General features: G+C 43.3%; 1 long non-coding RNA gene across 2 annotated transcripts in view; it reads left to right on the forward strand.

Moving 5' to 3' along the window:
* The first annotated feature begins 10,933 nt into the window (after window positions 1-10,933).
* LOC119481245 overlaps window positions 10,934-20,592 on the forward strand; it is a 63,027-nt gene continuing 53,368 nt past the window's right edge. For both annotated transcript variants that reach the window (XR_005205144.1, XR_005205145.1), the window contains exons 1-2: window positions 10,934-11,042; window positions 14,378-14,503. This is a non-coding gene — a long non-coding RNA (uncharacterized LOC119481245). The remainder of the gene's footprint in view (window positions 11,043-14,377; window positions 14,504-20,592) is intronic.

The following is a 20,592-nucleotide window of genomic DNA, read 5'->3' on the forward strand; positions in this document are numbered from 1 at the left end:
TCCGTGACTGAGATGGGTGGTATCACATACACAAAAGATAAGCTGGTGTTGATGTGGCAGTAGTGCTGCTTCCCAGCCACTACTGAGGAGAAAAGAGTGAAGGTAGAGGAGATGGTCTCCTCCTAAACCTCAGATTGGCACTGGATCTAGACTAAATATGTTATGAGAGGCCAACAAGGTTTGTGCCTCTTTAAAGTCTCCAAATACAAATACAGCCAAGAAATGCAGGCTGCTTTCGCCCGAATTTGGAGGACACATCCAGTATTTTGTTGCAGCCTGGTTAATTGTGTTTGGATTATCCTAATCAACTTGCAATATCACATGTCCATGTGTATATGTCCAGATGGTCATCGATCACTGGTAGATATATCTCATGTAGAGATGCACCGATTGCAATTTTCTTGGTCGATTCCAATTTTTTAAAGTCTGACCTGCCGATTCCATTTTTTTTTAGCAACTATAATCACAAACATTTTTGTAACTTTTCTTTAATGGAGAATTCAACTGTATGTTCATACATAGAGAAGAATTGGAGAAAAAATACTATTCTACACTGTGCATGTAGACCTTATCTAAATCTAACACTGTATTTATTTATCTACTTACTTTACTTACTAACTTCATTTAGTTTATTTATACAAAACTATAAATATCTATTTACAAGAATGTAAAGGTGAGTGTATTATTTTATGTTAACTCCCATTCCTGCAGTGAGCGGCATCCTCCTGTCTGCCCCACACTTACTAAAGTAAATATGAGAGTGATCATCCCGTCACTGGTCACGGCTGATCGGCTACGGCAGCCGATCGATGGGTGTATCTCTAATCACATGTACTAAACCGATAAAAAAAGCAACTGCAGGATGTAAATTAGGTATGGATCTACTGTACAATATTTAACATGATACACTATTTGCCAGATGTGCTGTCATGTGTAAAATATCAGCTCAAACTCACTTATCATGGAGCTTGTCTCACTTCACTACTGATATTTAAAGTTAAAAAGGAGCACAGTTTAAATGTTGGTCTCTCTGAAACAAGATAGTCTAATTTAGGGAGGATGAGCTTGCTCTGCTGGGTTTCAGGTCCTGTGAAGGGCACGCCATTGAGGGCTGCTTTGGAGCACCTATAACCCCTGAAATGGGGACACAGCTTGAGATTAAAAATGAAGGAAAAACAAGAAAATCAAGGGATGCTTGTTTTATATTCAGTTTAGATCTGGGTTGACCTTTTTGGTCTTTTTGGAAATATGTTTACTTAATTAAAGTAATAAAAGCAGCTTTGCAAATTAAGTGTGTGGCGTAAACCCTGGTGGTGGTGTGCTGCATGATAATGCAAATTACTATAAACACACAGTAATACAAACACAGCACCACCTATGTGCATTATTGATCATATTCAAGCTATGTTGTGCAAAACAAAAATAGAGATTTGAGGTAGGAAAAGTAACTTCGCAGCATGCAGTTTATCAAAAGGAAAACATGGAAGTAAACTCTGAAATGTCAATTCCTCAGTATATCTCCTGCTGTGCGTTGAACACCTGCAGTGCAGGTTTAGATTTAAAAAGGTGGAGAGGGATACAAATTTGAATAAAAAAGAACACTCAGCGTTTGTATGCAGAGCTAGTCGGCGGAGAGCCGTTGTGCAGTCAATATGAATGAAGAAGTAGATGTGTGAAGAATGAACAGGATGGTACTTGTGTGCACTTAGATCCCTGCCAGTATTCACACTTACTGTAAGCACACCTGGACAGTCTCGGCTGCGGCGAGCTGTTGTAATTCTCAGAATTGGAATTTCAGGACATTACAAGAAGTGTTTGTATGACTCCGTAGGTGAGCTATCAGAGAGCTTTTCCAACACTGAGCATCACTTTGAAGCCTGCTGCAGTAGCTGTGATGATTCAGAGAAGAGAGTTAGTGATGAAAAGCAAAGAAGGAATGATGAGTTAGGCACAGAGGCGACGAAAAGCAAAGAACGCCGTCCTTGTGACCTTACTGAAATCTATACACTGAGGTCCAGTCACACAATCTCTGCAAACATTAGCGCCACGCTCACACACGCACATACTGTACATCCACAGTGCAAGTGTGCATTATCGCCTTATGGATTTGACAAAGACATTGGTATGTAAATGGCTGTTGTGTCAACGCTGTTCTGCGTGTGTACACACAGTAGTCTGTCTCAGCACTTTGGCTTTTACGCTCCTGTCGATAATACTCCTCCATCAGCGAAACTAATCCGATTTCTTCCATCGCGCAAATTAAGTTTGCATTGTATTGCTCCTTGTTGTGTTTTGTGGTATTGATGCTATTATACACGATCACAGGACAGCACAGGTGGTTGTCTTTATTACCTTTGTTCCTTTTAAATTAGGTTATTTGGTAGGTGTGCACACACTGATGTTTGAACCACTAAGTGTTTGGTGTTGTTACTGAAAAAAGTCACATGTAAACTCTTAAAAAGCCTTGACAACCAAAATTTAATTAGGTTTTAGTTCAACACTTTTAAAAAAGGCTGCTGTCATCTATTTCTGTTGCGAAAGCAGCTTATTCACACAGCACCACAAACTACATCCTCCAAAATGATGATGGAGTGGAATCAACTCCTCTAAAAACAGTTTCAACAAAAGCTGAACATTATAACCTTCATGGAGGTAGGATTTATTGTAGGGCTGTAGTTTTAGACTTAATTATTTGTACCAGGCGGCAACCTCCGGTTCCAAAAAGGGAAGCAAATGCAGGAGTGCCGTAAACTTGCACTGTCCAGACCGAAAGAGAGAGTGACAGAGAGAGGGGAAGAGAAGTTGGAAGGTGAAAGAAATAGAGAGCTTTTGGTAAAGTTTTTATGTTTTTAAACAAAATTTTAGTCTCGTCTTTTTTCGCCAACGATACCGCATGTTTCATATCATCACCGTTAAAGTTTAATGACGCTGTCTCGTCATCGTCTCGTCTTAGTCATGGAAAAAAAGGTTGTTGACGAACATATCTCGTCATAGTTTTCATTAACGAAATTGACATTGGTTCGGTTGTACTTCGCTCCACCCTCTAGTCACTTTTGGTTTCCAAAAACCAAGATAGCGACGGCCAAAATGCTGAACTCAAGGCTTCAAAACGGCAGTCCACAAACCAATGGATGACATCACGGTGACTATGTCCACTAACTATATACAGTTACTGGTTTTAGCCAGGTGTACCTATAACTGAGTATATATTCTACTTGTTTGAATTTTTATATTTATTTAAATTGCTCAAGTGTTCTTTTGTTTATTTTGTTATTAAAAAATGATTTTGATGCTCCCTCTTATGCATCTCTGTTTTCTCCTTCATCTAGTTCACCCCAGTGTACACAGAAACAGTGTCCATCAGGAGGAGGCAACGATGATGCTTTCCTGTCAGCTGCGTTGTTGCACTATATAAGGTAATCTCTAATCCTCACTATTTGAAAGCAGATCGTGCAAATATTTTGTTTGTGATGTTAATGAGTTGAACTGTATTTTGTAATGAGAAGGTGACGCACTGAGCAGCTGATCGGCATCCTGTCTGTTTAGATTGAAAATACTCCCAACATAAGCTCGCATACTCAAACAAAACTTGGTATAACTAGTTCTGGAAATATCTAAAATGATCACCACAGAGAAAAAGGGAGAGTGTCACTGCTTCGCTGTCTGATGGAGGCGGGCGAGCCATTCCATGGTAGTTCAGTACAAGTGAGAGCCCCCTGTTCCAGATACTGGTGGAGCTCGGTGGGAGCCCGAAGCTCTTGGAGACTCTCCAGGGAGATTTGGCCAAGACAGAGGCTCAGATTCCTCTCATCCATGAACAGATTGCTATCCTGGGCAAATATGAGGTCCCTGTTGAACAGGCTGTAAGCAGCTCACTGATTAGTAAAGAATATACACACATGCATATGAGGTCTTTTACAGTTTGTTAAATAATGCTGAATATTTACTGCATTTACTGTTAACATCACTGATAAACATCTCTCAGTCGGTGAGAGCAGGCGCCTTCCATCGCTATTTTATATTATCTACAGAGTGCAAATTAAAATGCCTGTCATACTTTGTGCTGCTCATCATAGTAATTGTGCAGGGATGCAGGGAGGGAAATGACTAATTTGCTCTTTAATAGAAAGAAAGATGTGACCCAGGAATTTGTTGTATAAACATAACATGGTCTCACCCCTCGTGTTAATCAGGAACAAACTTTTCAAGGACATTTTGACCCCTTCTGAAGTGAAATAATGAAACCTGTGTGGGCGGGTACACTTTGAGGCATCAAAACACAGACATCAGTGGAAGCCACCGGTATGGTATATATTAGGAAAAAAAAAATTCTCATCATCATTCTCATCAAGATTTCAATCCTGCAACTTGTTTCCCCACAGGAGCAGGATGTGTGACTGCTGGATCGGGAGACGGCGTGGCTCCAGCGGGTGTTGATTGACAGCTACCTCATACTGGGGGACTAGAAGAAGTTCAGCCTCATCCTCTCCTCTTCAAAAAAGAAGATCCAGATCACAGGTCAGACAATATTTCACTTTGACACACACACACACACCTAAATAGAGATATTGGGCGATCAAGAGCCACCTTCATTTAGTAAATTATGATCCCATTTAGAGTCAAATAGACCATAAAGCAGGGGATGCTTTAGGGCGGGGCTACCTTGTGATTGACAGGTTGCCACCACGGTGTTGTCCGTGTTTTCGTCTTTAACCTTTGCACAGTGGTCGCCTAAAAATGTCTTATTCATCGTTCGGTTGTACTTAGCTCCACCCTCTCGTGTCACTTCTGGTTGCAAAAAGAAAAACTGCATGACTGCGTCCACTTCTTATACACAGTCTATGGTTGATATCTGCTGACTGTGAAGGCTATGACACGTCATTGACATTCTTTTCATCTAACTATAAAGTGAGGAATCTCTGTCTGTCTTTCCATATGTCCTTCGCATATCTTGAGAACCATTCATCCGATCTACTTCACACTTGGCGGGTGTATTACTGGGGACAGTGCAGTGTTGAATGTGGTGTGATTTTGCCAGATGGTGGGGCTAAAACAATGAACTGTAGCAGCATAAAAAAATCATAAAGGAAGGAATCTCTGCCTGTCTACCTGTGTGTATGTATGTGCTGTATGTCTGTCCTTCACATATCTCGAGAACCGTTCATCCAATCAACTTCGCACTTAGCGGGTGCAAGCAGCCATACAGCGGTTCTCGACAACGCTGCAAGCAGCACTTCCGAGCAATTGGCCCGTTCCTGACGGTTTCTCCTTTAGTTTGTCACCTGTCAATGTTATCCCTAAAAGTTTTTGTATAAAGTTGGAATTTCTGATTGCTTGTTTCACAAATTGGTATATTTTTGTGTCTCTTTTTGTATTCGCATTTGTATTAATTTGTCAAGGACAATGCACATTAATCAATATTAGATTGACTCATTTCCATCCTGTATTCCTTTGCCAGAATGTTAAATCAGCCCCACCTGCGGAGATGAGATGAGACTCGCATATTAATTGCATTTCAACACATTACATTTACATTATACATGGCAAAAGTGATATTAAATGAATTAAAGAAAAATTAATAAATAATGTAAAAACCCTTCATTAAAAGTACCCAGGCCGATCTGTGTGTGTGTGCGTGTTGGCATTTCTCTAGCACACACACATACACACATACACACATACACACACAGATCCCACAAGTGTTTCTAATCTTTTACGAGACATGGTTTTACGATCTGCACACGTCTATGTGGCGTGCGAGTGCGAGTGCGTTTATGTGTGCACTTGCACATTTGTATCTGTCCATCTGTCCCACCCCCCGAAGACCAGACATCTCAGCTGGGCGTCTATCTGCACGTCTGACATGATGCAAGGCCTCAGCCTTGACTGGCCCGGTGGGTGGTCACGTCCCTGCGTGGCAGAGCAGCAGGCTGAGGCATCTCTCTCCACCTCCAGCCCCCCCCCCCCCACTCCCATCTTCCTTTATCTCCTCTCGCTGTCCCTCTGTTTTCATCCTACTGTCAAGAGGATTAACAGGGAAAGGCGGAACTATTAAGTGCTACACATATGGTGAACACATTCAACTTATTTAAAGCTACAGTTGGTAACTTCAATAAGAATAACTTCTTGTCACTATATCCTGACAGTAGTACATGATAGTAAAAATAATCTGTGGAAGAATCTGCCTCCTTTTAGTGCTCCTAATGGCATTAGCAAGATTTTGAGGCGAGAAAAAGGCATTACAGTAACAGAATCGTGATCGGTTTGATTGAAGTTCAAGAGCTTTGCGAGCAGTGATTGACGGCTGTGTTAGGAGACTCCTGATTGGTGTTTTCTTTAGTGTATAATCACCTGAAAATAAGAATTATTGTGGGGTTTTTTATCTTAGAATGAGACGTTTATATCTACAGACGGAGTGAGTCCTCTTCACAGAGCCGGCCGCCAAGTTACTACTATAGCCCAGAATGTACAAACCAAGTACCAGCTCCGGATAAGGCCATTTGCGTTTTCACGTTTCCGACCGTAGTTCTCCTACACGCTAAGTACACGGGAGAAGTTTCCATTGATTGCAGTCTGCAACCTCCCCACGGCACCTTTAACTGGTGTATTCCACATAATACACAGATCATATTCACAGATATTTGTTATGTAGGATTGGATTTACCAACAACTTCTTTTTACAATATAATATAATTTCGTTACACATACATGGAATCTATACTACAAGTGGAAAAGTGCTACCAGCACTGCAAGCTGCTCTGACTGTCTCTCCCGCTCTCTCTCTCTCTCTCTCTTCCTCTGTCCCTACTGAGCCATTACTGATCTATACGAGGCCTCATCAGAACCAATAGCCTGTATCTAATCTGTTCCTGCTCCTGATGATTTCTGACTACACGGCTGCTCCCTTCCACAGTATAAGTGACGACTCTGACTAGAAGACACACCATGACTGATCCCCGGTCCCGTCATCACTCCTCACTCCCTCCCTTGCTCCTCTATTTCCTCCTCTGTTTCTGGATACTCCTCCTCTTTCCTTTTGCTTTTTCCTCCTCCCCCGCTCACCTCGGTTCCCCCTCCGCCCCCGTGTCTCCTGCCTCTGCCTCCCCTATCCTCATACCCACCTTGTTTTGCGAACAGCAGAATGTTTACTTCATGTCGGCCTCATCATCCATTCTGACTGGGCCTCTGCTGGGAGGATTTGCTCTTCTCCTTCGCATTTTAGTTCTTCCCCTATTTGCTGTTTCCATTAAAGATGAAATTGAAATCTCCTGTGCCAACGCGCACATACAAGGACGCATACAGACGCGCGCGCTGCAACACACGTCAATAACAAAACAACAACGCGCCGCGCCGAGGCATATGAAAGAGCGCACACCTCTCGTCCTACTTTTTGCTTTACCTTGTTCTCATCCTTTCGCTCCACTTCCTCGCTCTCTGTCCTCGCCTCCACCTCGTCTCCTTCTTCTTCTTTAGTTGTTGTGGGAGACGGTGTGATCCGTGTTTTGTTTTTAGTGTTGTATTTCGCTTTCTCCTTCATCACAAAAGAGAGCTGACTTTTCCCCCTTTCTCCATCTGGCACTTTTCAACACATTTAAAAAAGTTTTTTCACACTTTGAACACGTTTTACTTCACCTTTTTCTACGTCGTTCCTTTTTCCTGTGACAGCATTTAGCACTAAGGAGAGAGACAAACTACTCCGCTTACATAAAGAGCGCCTCCTTCCCCCTCATTTTTTCTTTTCCCAACACACACCATACTGGTGCTGCTCCACGCTGCCACCCCTGAGCTTCTTGAAGGCTGCCCCTTCTGTGTCCGCGGTGTGACTTCCGAAACCCCCTTCGGACAGGATGTAGGAAGTGTTTGGAGCATTTGCAGAGGAAAACAAAGGCAGTCTTCGGCAGGTTAATGAGGCCAGGAGGCAGCTTTGTGCCGAGCTTCATCAGTATTCAACAGAGGTCTCCCTCTCTCGCTCTCCCAATAATATCCCAGTCATTTGGGTCAGCCACATCGCTGTGCCTCTGTGAAGGGCACCCACACACACACAAACGGAAAACGAGAGAATTCTGTGACAGTTTAATAGAAATACAGTCTCATCAAATGCTCACCTCCTCACACTCTCTAATCATTAGTGATGCCCTACACTGTCTCTTTGTCTTTTTTTTTCCATTTCCCTCACTCTATCCATCTCATTCAGCTCCCCTTCTCTCTTTAATTCTCCGCTCCTCTTCCTCTCTTTCTATCCCCCACACACAGCTCCCTCAATTAAGATAAAGTGGCTAATCATATAAGGATTACATTAACATCTCTAATACCATACTGCAAGTTATTGCTTCCTCATTAGGACCCCACTCACTTCAGCATAGGCCAACAACGGTAAGAACAGCAAAGTGCAGCAAAGGGGGCCTCGGTTGAAAGCAGATATGTGCTGCAGATGTGTGTGAGTGCAGCGACTGTGGGTCCGGACTATGAGTAGATGGGAGCAGAGGGAAAGCTGTGAAGATCAAATATCCCGTAAATCAAAGCTGTCGCACAAGTGAGCAGGGCCGTGGGAGCCCTTGGTGTGTTTGTGTGTGGGGCTCTTGGAGCGAGCGGAGGGCCAAAGAGGATACCTGGGCCCCGAGCCAGCTCCTACTGTCCCACGTATCTCTCTTCTCGCTTCTTTTTTTTACTCGTTTTACTTTCCCCACGTCTCCTCTTCTGTTTCCACCCCTGACCTTTTCTCTTTTAATCTCCGCCTCCCTCCACCCTTCCTACTGTACCCTCACAACTCACACTTTTTCCTCACCACACTTCTTCTCCATGATTGAATTCACCCCTTTCCCCTTGACTCCCTTTCTCCTTCAACTCCTTTCCTCACACCAAATAGCTAACTCTCCTTTCTCCTTTCTCCCTCCTCTCCCTTCTACACACACACATAGCAACATGACCGCCGTTCAAACTAAACACCGCACACTGCAGATAGCCATCTCCGCTCCTCCACCGTCTAATTATGTCGCAACTCTCGGCGAGCACGTCGTCGCGGAGGTCTCGAATTAGCGGCTCGGCTTAATGTCGCAAGCACATGTAACGTGTCAGATCAGCTGGAGAGCGTCTGTGTGCATGAAGTAGGGGTGTGACTTCATTAAGATGAGTTATGATATTTTCGCACCATCTCTCTCTCCACTCTGCTAATTTGTATCTATTGATGTTCTCACACAACACATGCAAAAGAGTGTGTTTATTCTTGCTGACCTTTATAGATACAGTCGGCACATTAGTTATCTGTGTTTGTATGTGTGGGCAGCTGCTTACATGTGTTGCATGTGTATGTTTAGGTTGACGGTGTGCACCATCCACCACAGCCTGGGCTTCTTCAAGATCAAACTGTTCCTCCTGAAAAACAACGCGGATGCTGGGGGAAGGTGTGTTTCACCACCAAGTTGGTAATCCTGACATACTGTATTGTTGTCCTGACATGACCTGACCTCATTCACACTCCAAACAGACCTCCTACAGAACAAGCAGTTAATCCTCAGAAGGAAACTGTGCCAAGTGTGTGACCAACGTGTGAATCAGCCAAGATGTGAGCGGGGGAAGCATTTATTTTTTTCGATACAATTTTCCCTGTGGATTGTTTTTCTCTCCTTCCTAGTTTAAAGTTAGACTGTGGGTATAATTAGTTTGAGTGAACAGATGTCAGCCATAGTGAACACACTCTAATTGTGTTTTTTTGCCAACAATGTTTAGGAGTTCGGGAAGAACCTGAGCAGTTCTTGGCTGCCTAACGTTAGCCCAACATGTTGAAACAAGTAGCATCACCTAAGTTAACACTGCTTAACAAGCATAGCTAACGTAAGTGGACTAAAGCCACTGTCAAGGGCTACTGCGGTGGTCCCACAGAATAAATTAATTCAATCAACTAACTGTGTGAAATATAACGTTAGTTGCTCCAACCAGGGCAACCTAATGACCTCAAAGTAAACATCATTAATCGGTCGGCATCACAAAGAGAACACGTACACAGTGTCTGCTAACTGTGTTACCTGGTGACTCTCAGCCGAATGTGTCGTGGTTGCTCGTAGTGACGGCAGCTGTGTCCTCGTGTGAGCCTTCAATTTGACTTTAATTCATTATGATATGCATTAAATCCATACTCATCTGCATTTCTTATCTACGCCGACCATTTACGTAAGTTACTACGAACAACTACAGACGCATCCGGCCTAAAGTCACCAGTTAACACGGTTAGCAGACAGTAGAGTCACTACGACTTGCCACCGCTAGATCGCGGAATACACAAAGCGGTCACCAGATTAACCATAATCCTCATGGCAATCAAACATTTGTTCACTTTCTTTTCAGCTAATAGCCTGACCTTTATGAAGTGTAGAGGAATGGTTTCTGAATAACTGCTCACTATTTTGTAGAATTGCTAATTAAAGATTAGGATGTCCCTTTGATTGTCTAGATATTCTGCTACTACTCAAACCAAGGTTGTGATTGCAATGGAGTGTCATTTTCAGTTTTCTAGCCATTTGAAAAGTAAGCATAGTACAGGATATAATGGGGTTTTTTTCTAAATGTTTTATATTCTTAACGTCCCTGAGCCAATTTTAGCCTGTTGTACCTGGAGACCTTGTGCTATTATGTTATGCGCAATACAACAGAAGTGGAAGATGTTTGTTCAAGTTTTATTCAATCATGCTTCTTTGTTGATCAGCTCAGTTCCCTGCTGAATTCCTGTTTATTGTGCAGTGTAGCATGGCAGCGAGTCTGTGGCTTAACAACAGCTGCATAAATGTATTAGCTATGGGTTTTGAAGGAAGAGTTTTGTGTTGCAAACACTGGCCTTGTAACAGCCCTAAGTGTATTGCAAAATGCATGCTATCATTGAGCTTTTGTACACCGTGTTTGTCTGTATCGGTGTGTGTGTGTGGGTGTTGATATTTCAGAAGAATGCCAACTGGAACGTCTGGAAGGTTGGTCAGTTTGCTGCGCTGCGGACGGAAAGCATGGAGAGCACAGCACAGGACACGTTCAAGAAACTCCAGAGACAACTGCAGGTCAGTTTTGCCACACAGACTTCATTTGATAGCTCCAGATTCTGACTGTTATGTGTATGACGAGGTTATGTTTTATGCAAATACAGCATAAATGCAAAAAAATAATTAATTTGCTCAGTACAGAACAATCTTAAATTTGTACTTTGATCGCGGTCTCTGTAGAAAGAAAGAGAGAGAATTACACTTTGTGTTTATAATGGATACAAAGTTAGCAGACTCTTAGGGGACATCATTAGAAGTATTTTTAGCTTTAGACCCACACACTCTGCCTAAAACGCATTTTATAGTGACAGCTAAAAGATTTTATGGCCTTCCCCTCAGGACGCTCGAAATTTGGTGTTAATATCACAAAATCCATGGCTCCCCTAAAATAATCCCTTCAGCAGTTCTAATATAAACATTACGCAGCAGAGACGACCTGACCTTGGTCTAATGCAGGATAAGGATGGGAGATTTCTTTAAGAACATGATTGGCCAATTCAAAAGGATCATCCGTCTCAGCTACGAGACATGGATAATGATTGGAACCAAAATATATATATTATTTTGTCGCATGATAATCATTTTAGTCCAAATACCTCATTCTACCTTGTCATTTATTGTCTTCAAACTTAACAGGACAGTCTCCTCTTGTATATCGCAGGAGATTTTATCATCTTTTTAATGCTTACTGGACAATCGTCACACACTGAATACAACTCTCTACTCGGCATGACAAAACTCTCAGCTGAGCGCTCACACACACATTCGTATAGAGCATATAGGGACAGGGCTGATACTCTATCATCATCAGCCCAGTGTCACTTTAGAAAAAGACAATGGGCCGATCTACCTGTTTTATGTGCCGGTCAGACAAAAAGATATGACTGTTGTGTCTGCCCAAAAGGCACGTTGGCCCACTGGGAAAGTGCTCGGTCCACCAGATGGCCAGTCCAGCCCCGGTTAGTCCAGTCTGCTCTCACTGAAGTTTGTCCTGCTGCTTTCTTTCCAAGGTCCTACCCTCAGTCTCGTTTCCCCTCATCAATGTCTGTAGCTCCATTCCCAGAGGACCATGCCGACCATCCAGACAAATCTACCACTTTTTTTAATACCACCATCTCCGTCCTGCCTCATCCTGTCCATTTTAACAGAGTTTGCCCTGGCATTGCCAAAAATATGGTCGGGTCAGTCTCGCCACGAGTTGTTTTGACAGGAAACCAAAGGCAAGCAAATATTAGCGGTTGACGGCGATGGGTCTTATCGTCAGTGATGTAACTTTTTGAAAGAGCCTCGCTAAGCTCACTGCACTCACGGAATAAATGAAAATAAACAGAGGATTAGATCTTAAGCTGCACCACAAAACAGCAAAGGTAGGTAAAAAAAAAAATACATATTCCTTTTGCTCAGTGTGTCCTCTGGTTGTTATGGTAGTCGTGAGGGTAATGAAAGAGAAAGAAACACATTGAAGAAGATGGCGAGGAGTCTTGTCTGTATTAAACATGGGTGTATATTCGCCTTGTGGTTAATGTCAAGTGTGGCTAAGGTACCTGGGTCTCTGAGGGGTTGCAGAGTGAGAGCACTGTTACTGTGATTAAAACGGTGGAGAACAGCCAGAGGGTGATAGTTGGCACAGATTCTGCTCCGTCTCCTCCCTCTCCATTTCACCCTGCATCCCGCTCCTCTCAGTGCTAGCTGTCAGTCATGTCAGTCAGTGTGCTAATGATGCTCCCGTACAGAGCTCAGAGCAGAGCGATACATCTGTCACGCCCGGATATCTCTCTATTCACATGGAAGCAGTTCACAAATGGCCTACTTTTGCATACTTTGGTTTTTACGCAGGATAAGCAATTCACAAACCGTAAACATTCACCTTTTAGTACATTACCGTTACTGTTGTGGCATGCCGTGGTCATTAATACCACTTTCACACACACAAACTCCATGTCTGACACAGGATAACGAACCCGTGTTCACCCACATTTGACCCTGAGCTGTCAAAAAACTGGACCCGGATCTGTTATTTTAGCTCCAAATACATCACTACTAGTAGTGTACATTTGCAGTGTTGCTGCTTCCAGTTCATTTTAAAAGGAAAACTTCAGTATTTTTCAACCTGGATGCTATTTTCCCATGTTTTTGTGTCTAAGTGACTAATAGGGACAACACTTTTTGAAACGGCTCCAGTATTGAGGGAGAGCGCTGCAGCCGCCAGCCGTTAAACAAGCTGTAATGTAATCATTAAGGGCAATCTGGCACCGTCATTTTATGTCCACTAAAGGTGCTTGTTTTTGTCACTGACAGGCTCAGATTGTTATTAGAAGTATCTGACAACATTATGGAAAGAACCCTACAGAGAAATGAAACGTTTTCCTTACCTTTCGCTTGATCCAGTCTGTCTGTTATTATGCGTCTCGCTCGGAGAAGCCTCGCTCTGAAACCCTGCGTCGCATCCACGTTGTTAAAATCATCGAAATACTCAGCCGTGACATTGAAAATCTTTTAGATAACACTGAAGCTACACTTTCTGTACTCCAACACAACTAACTGTGACAACACCGGTGTACCGTGGCACTCCTTTCTCCAACTCTCATTCACGTTTCCACCGTTGTCTGTCCCTTTCGGTAAGTCACATGACACAATGACAAACGGAAAGGTAAGAAAAACGTTTGATTTCTCTGTAGGTTTCTTTCCATAATGTTATCAGACACTTATAATAACAATCTGAGACGTGTCAGTGGCAAAAACAAACACTTAGTGGACGTAAAATGACTGCCAGATTGCCCCAATTGATAACACTAAAGCCCGTCTAGCAGCTGCAACACTCAATACTGGACAAGTTTCAAAAAGTGTTGTCCCCGTTAGTCACTTAGACACAAAAACATGTGAAAATAGGATCCAGGTTGAAAAATACCAAAGTTACCCTTTAAGTCGTTGCCACGCCAGTCTATTATTATTCTTTTCTTGGATGTTATCAAAGCTGTGAAATGTGCAAATAATGTGTCTAATGAACAAAAGCAGTCTGTGTTGAAATCTTAAACATCACACCTTACCTGCAAGTTTTCACACAAACCTTCCAACAGCTCTCTTATCCCCGTTTTGTATGCAATTTACACTGTGTCACATCCAGTAAACAGAGTATTTCCAGGTTGTTTGTCTTGATATATTTGTGATGTTATTTAAAAACCGTGATGTAACATTCACATACGGAACGATCAAACTGTCACCTGGGAGTTGCTAACATTACCTAGCAATGTATTATTATGCATGTTAATTACTTTTACACATTATTTCATGAATGCTCTGTTTCGTATGCATTCCTTGGCTGTAATTATACATCCAGTGCCACTTTCTTTCAGGAACTGGGTGCAGATCTGCGACGAGCTGCGGTGCTCCTTTGACCAAACCAACCTACTGGTGAAGAAGATCATACCTCTGGGGCTGGACAAGGATCTGTGAGATCTCTGGAGCTCTCCACAGAACAGGTAGAGTCTCTTCCTCTACACCGACTCTCGGTTGTCTTGCTCTTCCAGCTTCCTTCCATTCACAGCTGCTGTAATTCAGAAATGTGCAGCTGCTTTTGTTTTCCTATTTTTAGCTCTTTACCTGCTACGATTTGAAGCTTTTCCTTCTGGCTCACAGATTTTTACTCACCTTTCCTCTCGTACATTTTCACCCTTCGTCTTTCCCCCCAATTCGTCTTCGTCCCCCTTTCTCACCCCTTTCAAAAGGTCGCCAGCGTTAGTGTTGGAATTCTCCACGGCTAAGTTATTCATTTGACCTTGCTATCCGTCAGTACAGTGCCGCTCTCCTGGGTCAGCCACATGAGACCGTTGTTATGGTTCCAGGGGTCAAAGGGCAAAATGGATATCCTTTCAAATCGTACTTATCCCGCAACCCTGAATTGTGTTTGCATATATGTGTATGTGAGCCCCGTAGCGCTTGCATACACCATTAGAGCCGTATCAGGGTATCAAAGGCTGTAGTGCTGTTGGGGATGATGAATGGCTGCCAGGTGCTGAGGTCCGTGTGGTGATCACCTAGGTAGGGGCTTTTTGGCCCTGCTGGCAGGGGGACAGAAAGGGTTAAGTGGCTATGGCGGCTCATATAGCCTTGTAGCCCATCGCCTCTGGCAGCAGCTCATCAGCTCTATTCCCCAACATCTCCAAGGGAGAGATGATGGTCGAGGTCTAGAGCTCAGGCAGGCAAGCGGTGGGGGGAAATGGAGACGAGGCTTAATTTCCTCCAGACCAGAAGTGGGACTGGGGAGGAGGGGGGGGGGGGACAGGCTGACTGGCTCCTTCCCCTCTGCCTCCAGGCCTGCTGTCCTGGGGCAGCAGAACCAGCTCGTGGAGCAGCCTGTCAGCCGGTGTCAACATCAGCGCTGCCCCCTTTGCCCCTTCTCCACCTCCCCGTCACGCAGCCCAGCGCTCACAGAGGTTACAATAGAGCAGATTTAGTGTGTGAATAACGTTGGCCTGGGGAGGTGTCAAAGGTGTCTAATTCAGACCTCCCAGTAATCCCCACTCACCCCTACAAAACATCACCACAGTTCACTGACAAGTCATGTAGTGTAGAAGAGGGAGGGGAGACAGAGAGGGAAGAGGGAACACATAAAAAGAGACGCCGCTACACGCTGTCATCATCACGCCTGTTTCTAAAAGGCTCTCGGTCTCTGATGTGCGCGAGCTGCAGCACTCAATAGTTGCTAAGATCAATAGTTTTCCTGCCTCTAGTGCTGCTTCATATCATCAGAAAAAAAAGCTACTGTTGGCCTTGTGGAAAAGAAAGAGAAGCATTGCTCTCTCCTTTCGTCTTGCCTCTGTGGTGACTGTTTTCATCTGAGATGTTTTCCGCCTGCTTTGACATTGATGCGTCTTGAGGGAATCGCCAAGACGCGCGCATGAAACGTTCCTCGACAGTGCACCTTACAAACATCACTACTGGCTGAGGCGAGAGGAGAGCCTCGAAGGCATGGCAGGGTGGAGGGTCAGGGGGGTCAAAGGTCAATCAGCTTTAAAGATCAAGTTTCATAATACAGGAGGCGATAGAAGAATGTGTTGGAAGTCAGGTGACTTTGTGTTAATCTCCTCTCAGGGATTAATTGAAAGTAGGGCTGTATTTGTTTTAACGCCACTATTTTCTTTAACGCATTAACGCAACTGATCTTTCGGAGGTTGTAGCAGGCTCAGTTTCAACGATAGATTGAATATACTGGTATCATATGAAATTAGAAAAACTAAGGAATCCATTGGTACTAACCATGTCATACTAGCTTCTTGCAAAGGAGGCTAAATTACGCTTCAAACGTGCGCTAAATTTTGGGGAGAAAAAACAGACATGGCCATTTTCAAAGGGGTCCCTTGACCTCTGACCTCAAGATATGTGAATGAAAATGTGTTCTATGGGTACCCACGAGTCTCCCCTTTACAGACATGCCCACTTTATGATAATCACATGCAGTTTTGGGGCAAGTAGTCAAAGTCAAGTCAGCCCACTGACACACTGACAGCTGTTGTTGCCTGTTGGGCTGCAGTTTGCCATGTTATGATTTGAGCATATGTTTTATGCTAAATGCAGTACCTGTGAGGGTTTCTGGACGATACTTGTCATTGTTCTGTGTTGTTAATTCATTTCCAATAATAAATATATACATATGTTTGCATAAAGCAGCATATTTGCCCACTCCCATGTTGATAAGAGTATTAAATACTTGACAAATCTCCCTTTAAGGTACATTTTGAACGGATAAAAACTGTGTGATTAATTTTGCGATTAACTATTTTAATCGATTGACAGCCCTAATTGAAAATATTCAGCGTGTGGATTTTTAATGCTGTTTAGGGTAATCATCTCTTCATTTTTTTTCATCTAGTCATCTATAAATACTGATGCCCTTCCAAAAAAACACTGGGGTTTTGCCAGCACTGAGTTAGAAAATCATTCATTCTGCACCACAGAACACACAAGCTTCTACTTCTACTGTATTCAGACTGACACAGCATCTATAAATAGTCACACAAACACTCATTCTCTCTCCCTCTTTTTTTTTTCTTTCTGTCTCTCACTCTGTCTCCTGCTTCCTCCCGTGGCCAGACGTGGGCTCGGTCCCCGCAGAGCTCAATTTGCAGTCTAATTCCATATCAAAAACATGGTCAAAGCTCCGTGTTTGTCGAGCGTGACACAAACAAGCAAGGACACAGCCTCAGCGTGGCTCCTCCCGCAACCTCATTATAGCTGTGCCCTCAAGTAACAGATTTGTCCTTAATTGGTGAGTTGTCCTAATTGACTTTAGCTAATTTATGGATTAGATTATTTTTACCCTCTTTCCTAATTGAACCATAACTTTTGTGTGTTTCCCTGGCTGGCTGGCTGTCTGGCTGGGTCGTGGGTAATCAGTGCTGACTGCTGTGAGTTGTGCATGCCTGTGCTGAAGGTTTTGCACCATCACATTCAGTTATGTACAGCATCCATTATAGAAAACGAATCCAGTATGTGGAGGAAAAAAACAATAACAATACCTGAGTAGGAGTATAAAAGCAGGAGCATCCATTTCTCAGATTGATGGAGTGAAGAGCCTTCGGCTGCTAGTCCATCTGGAGACGTGGTTGGTTGTTGGAGTGTTTGTGTTGGTGCCATTGCTGTATTAGCGTAGCTCACTGGCTCTGAGGTAGCGGGGATGAAGTGAAAGAGACTACAAGGGAGAGTAAAAAGAGGGGATTAAAGTGCAAAAGCTTGAGCTTTGAAGAGTTCTGATAAGCGGCGTCTTTTAAAATCTGTGGGCCTTACAATGGCTGACTCCACCGCTTGTCAGCAACAGGGCATCTTCAGCTTGGATATAAACAAGTCCAAAAAGAGGTTCCTGTTTGGTTTGAAATGTTTGTTTTACTGAAACTTATATGTAGATTTAAATCTCCTCTAGGGCTTAAAAACAAGCCTGAGGCACAACTGCTGCTGTTGTTCCGTACAACTACCTACCTTTTGTGTGTAAACCAAACAATACACTATGGATTTTTTGGTTAACGAGGTGTTGCATATATTATGTTTAGACAGTGCTCTAATTACAGCTATTCGTTTCAATTTCAATTTCTAATTTATTTAAGGATAAGCATTGGAGCTGGGTATAGGTATTCAATGTATGTTAAAGTATTGACCAAAATAACCTAGTACCAAGTCGTATCGAAACTTCTCCAGTCAAACGACATCTGCAATCAATCCTTTTTGTGCCCAGGTCTGGAAGAAAATGACTATTTGTATGGTTTTGCTTGCAGCCAATCACTGCAAGCGTTCTTTGATTTAATGTGACTTGTGATTGGCCCACTACAGCCGCAGCTACAACCCATAGAGAGGCGAAGTCCCTGCTCTTCCTGTGGACCCCATGGGACCTTATTTTGGAAAGAATATGTACAGTAGTCAACAGAGAGAGAGGAATATTTTTTTGATCCCGTTTGAATTTGAAAGATAATTTTGCGTTTGTCGTAGTATCATTTAGTTTTGTGTGAAACCGCTCAGTGCACTACATCTCTTGTCTCGCACAATATACGTCACCAACACCAGCTAACTTAGCTATGACCACGCACAAATGAAACGTTATCTTACCTGATGTGCTTTATCCAGCGACTCCTGGAAGAGAAAGACGGGCAAGACCTGTTGCTCATGTGAGTTCATCCCAGCAGGAAACACACAGGCATCATAGCTTCAGAGAGAGACGTCACTTCCGCGACTTTTGGGTGTGTCGTCTTTCCAATGACATATTTTCTTATACTTCAACAGTTTTACAACAAACTGCGACTTTCTTAACTTGCAAAATTATCTTTAAATTGACAAACATCATATGTGAGATTCATGACGCAATTCAAACGGGATCAAAAACGTTTTTGCCTCTCGTTTATTATCGCTTAAGGGGCGGGACTTCGCCTCTCTATACAGCCAGGATTGCCTTCCTGCACACGACTCTGAACATAGAGATGTCTGAGCTGGTAACAATGGCAACAGTGCTGACAGAGCTAACCGTTTTAACCGAAGGATGGGCGTTAGACTTCCAAGACAGCGCAGTCCCACCATCGTGGGTCGGGGCGTGATCAGTGGCAACCGCTGCATGAGTGCTATGCAGTGATTGTCTTGTTGGACACACACATAGCTTCCATTTCCATTATAGGTATCGAATAAAGCCCTATTGGTATCCGTATCACTTTAAGGGTACTGGCATAATACTTTTTTTTTTTAACGATACCCAGCCCTAATAAGCATGCGGTAGCAGAAGTAGAAATACAGGCCATGACTGAACTTTAATTGTATGCACCGTTGTGTCAGCTCAACCACCAGAAGCCACAGAAACATGGGGAATACAAGACACCTGCCCAATGGGAGGCTCAGGTATAATGATAAATCTTGGGGCATAGAAAACTCTTTGAAAGTGATGTTGTCTCTTTCCTTCGGGGGAGATTCTGCTGTATTCTGTCACTTGCTTCTGCGTGTACTGTATATGAATGCTATTTTTTGGTGTGTGTGTGTGTGTGTGAGCATTACAGTATACAGTGTGTGTGTGTGTGCGTGAGTCTAAAAGTTCATGATGGTGAGGAGAGAAGGTTGAGACGTGTCAGGGATGAAAGTGCCGCATCCCTCCTTGGGGCTGTCAGCCTGTTACCAGGTGTCACTTCAGCTCCTCTCGCCCACCTGCTTTCCAGCCTCCGCCAGACCGCTGCAACACACACATACACACACACACACACATACACATACACAAAAGCTGCAGACAAGAGCGTGATGAGTATAAAGAGAAAGCCGAGCAAGAAAGGGATGTAATAGAGGGAGGGAAATAGATACTGTACCATAATTTCCCCCAATAAAAGCCGGTACTTAAATGATGGATTAAATGCCGTGTACACTTCCATGGCATTGGATCATCAGTACAAAAATATAGTCATGCAATATTCGCCACTATGTACCTCTGAGTTTCCCTCTATTCTCCCTCGCAGATTAATATCATTCAATTATTCATCCTCATAATCTTAGCTGCTGTAAAACTGATGTAAATCAAACTGAGCATATCCTGTAGATGTTTCACAATAAAAGGCTTCCGGCGAAGAGAGAGGATAATGTTCTCTGAGGTGCTGAAAGGGCTGTAATTTGAAGCAGATGGAGGAAGTGTTGAATTTGCATCAACAGCAAACAGCAGCATCAATAAATTACCATGGCAAATGGGGGCAGAAACAATATCAGGGAGGCTTCTTACATAAACACGATCAGATTTACAGGAATTAGGAATAAAGCCGTGTCTGTAATAATGGCCTGTTTGTCTCTTCTGTTGAGGTAAATAAAGGTCTCAGCCTCTATTGACGACAGGCAGGCAGTCGTACTATTGTCTTACCACTGCAGAATCATCTTTTCTCTCAATTGGAGTCTGCTCACAGTTAAGACAGGAGACGTTGTTTTACAAAACCTTCATCAGCCAGCTAAAACCCAAATAGACGCTGAGGTTTTGATTCCACAACAATCTAAAAATACGGAGTTTGCATGGAATTATTGAAGAGAGAGACGCGGGTTTACCACACTGGTGTTTTGTGTGTGTGTG

Source organism: Sebastes umbrosus, chromosome 22 (genome assembly GCF_015220745.1).
Source record: "Sebastes umbrosus isolate fSebUmb1 chromosome 22, fSebUmb1.pri, whole genome shotgun sequence".
Lineage (NCBI taxonomy): Eukaryota > Metazoa > Chordata > Actinopteri > Perciformes > Sebastidae > Sebastes > Sebastes umbrosus.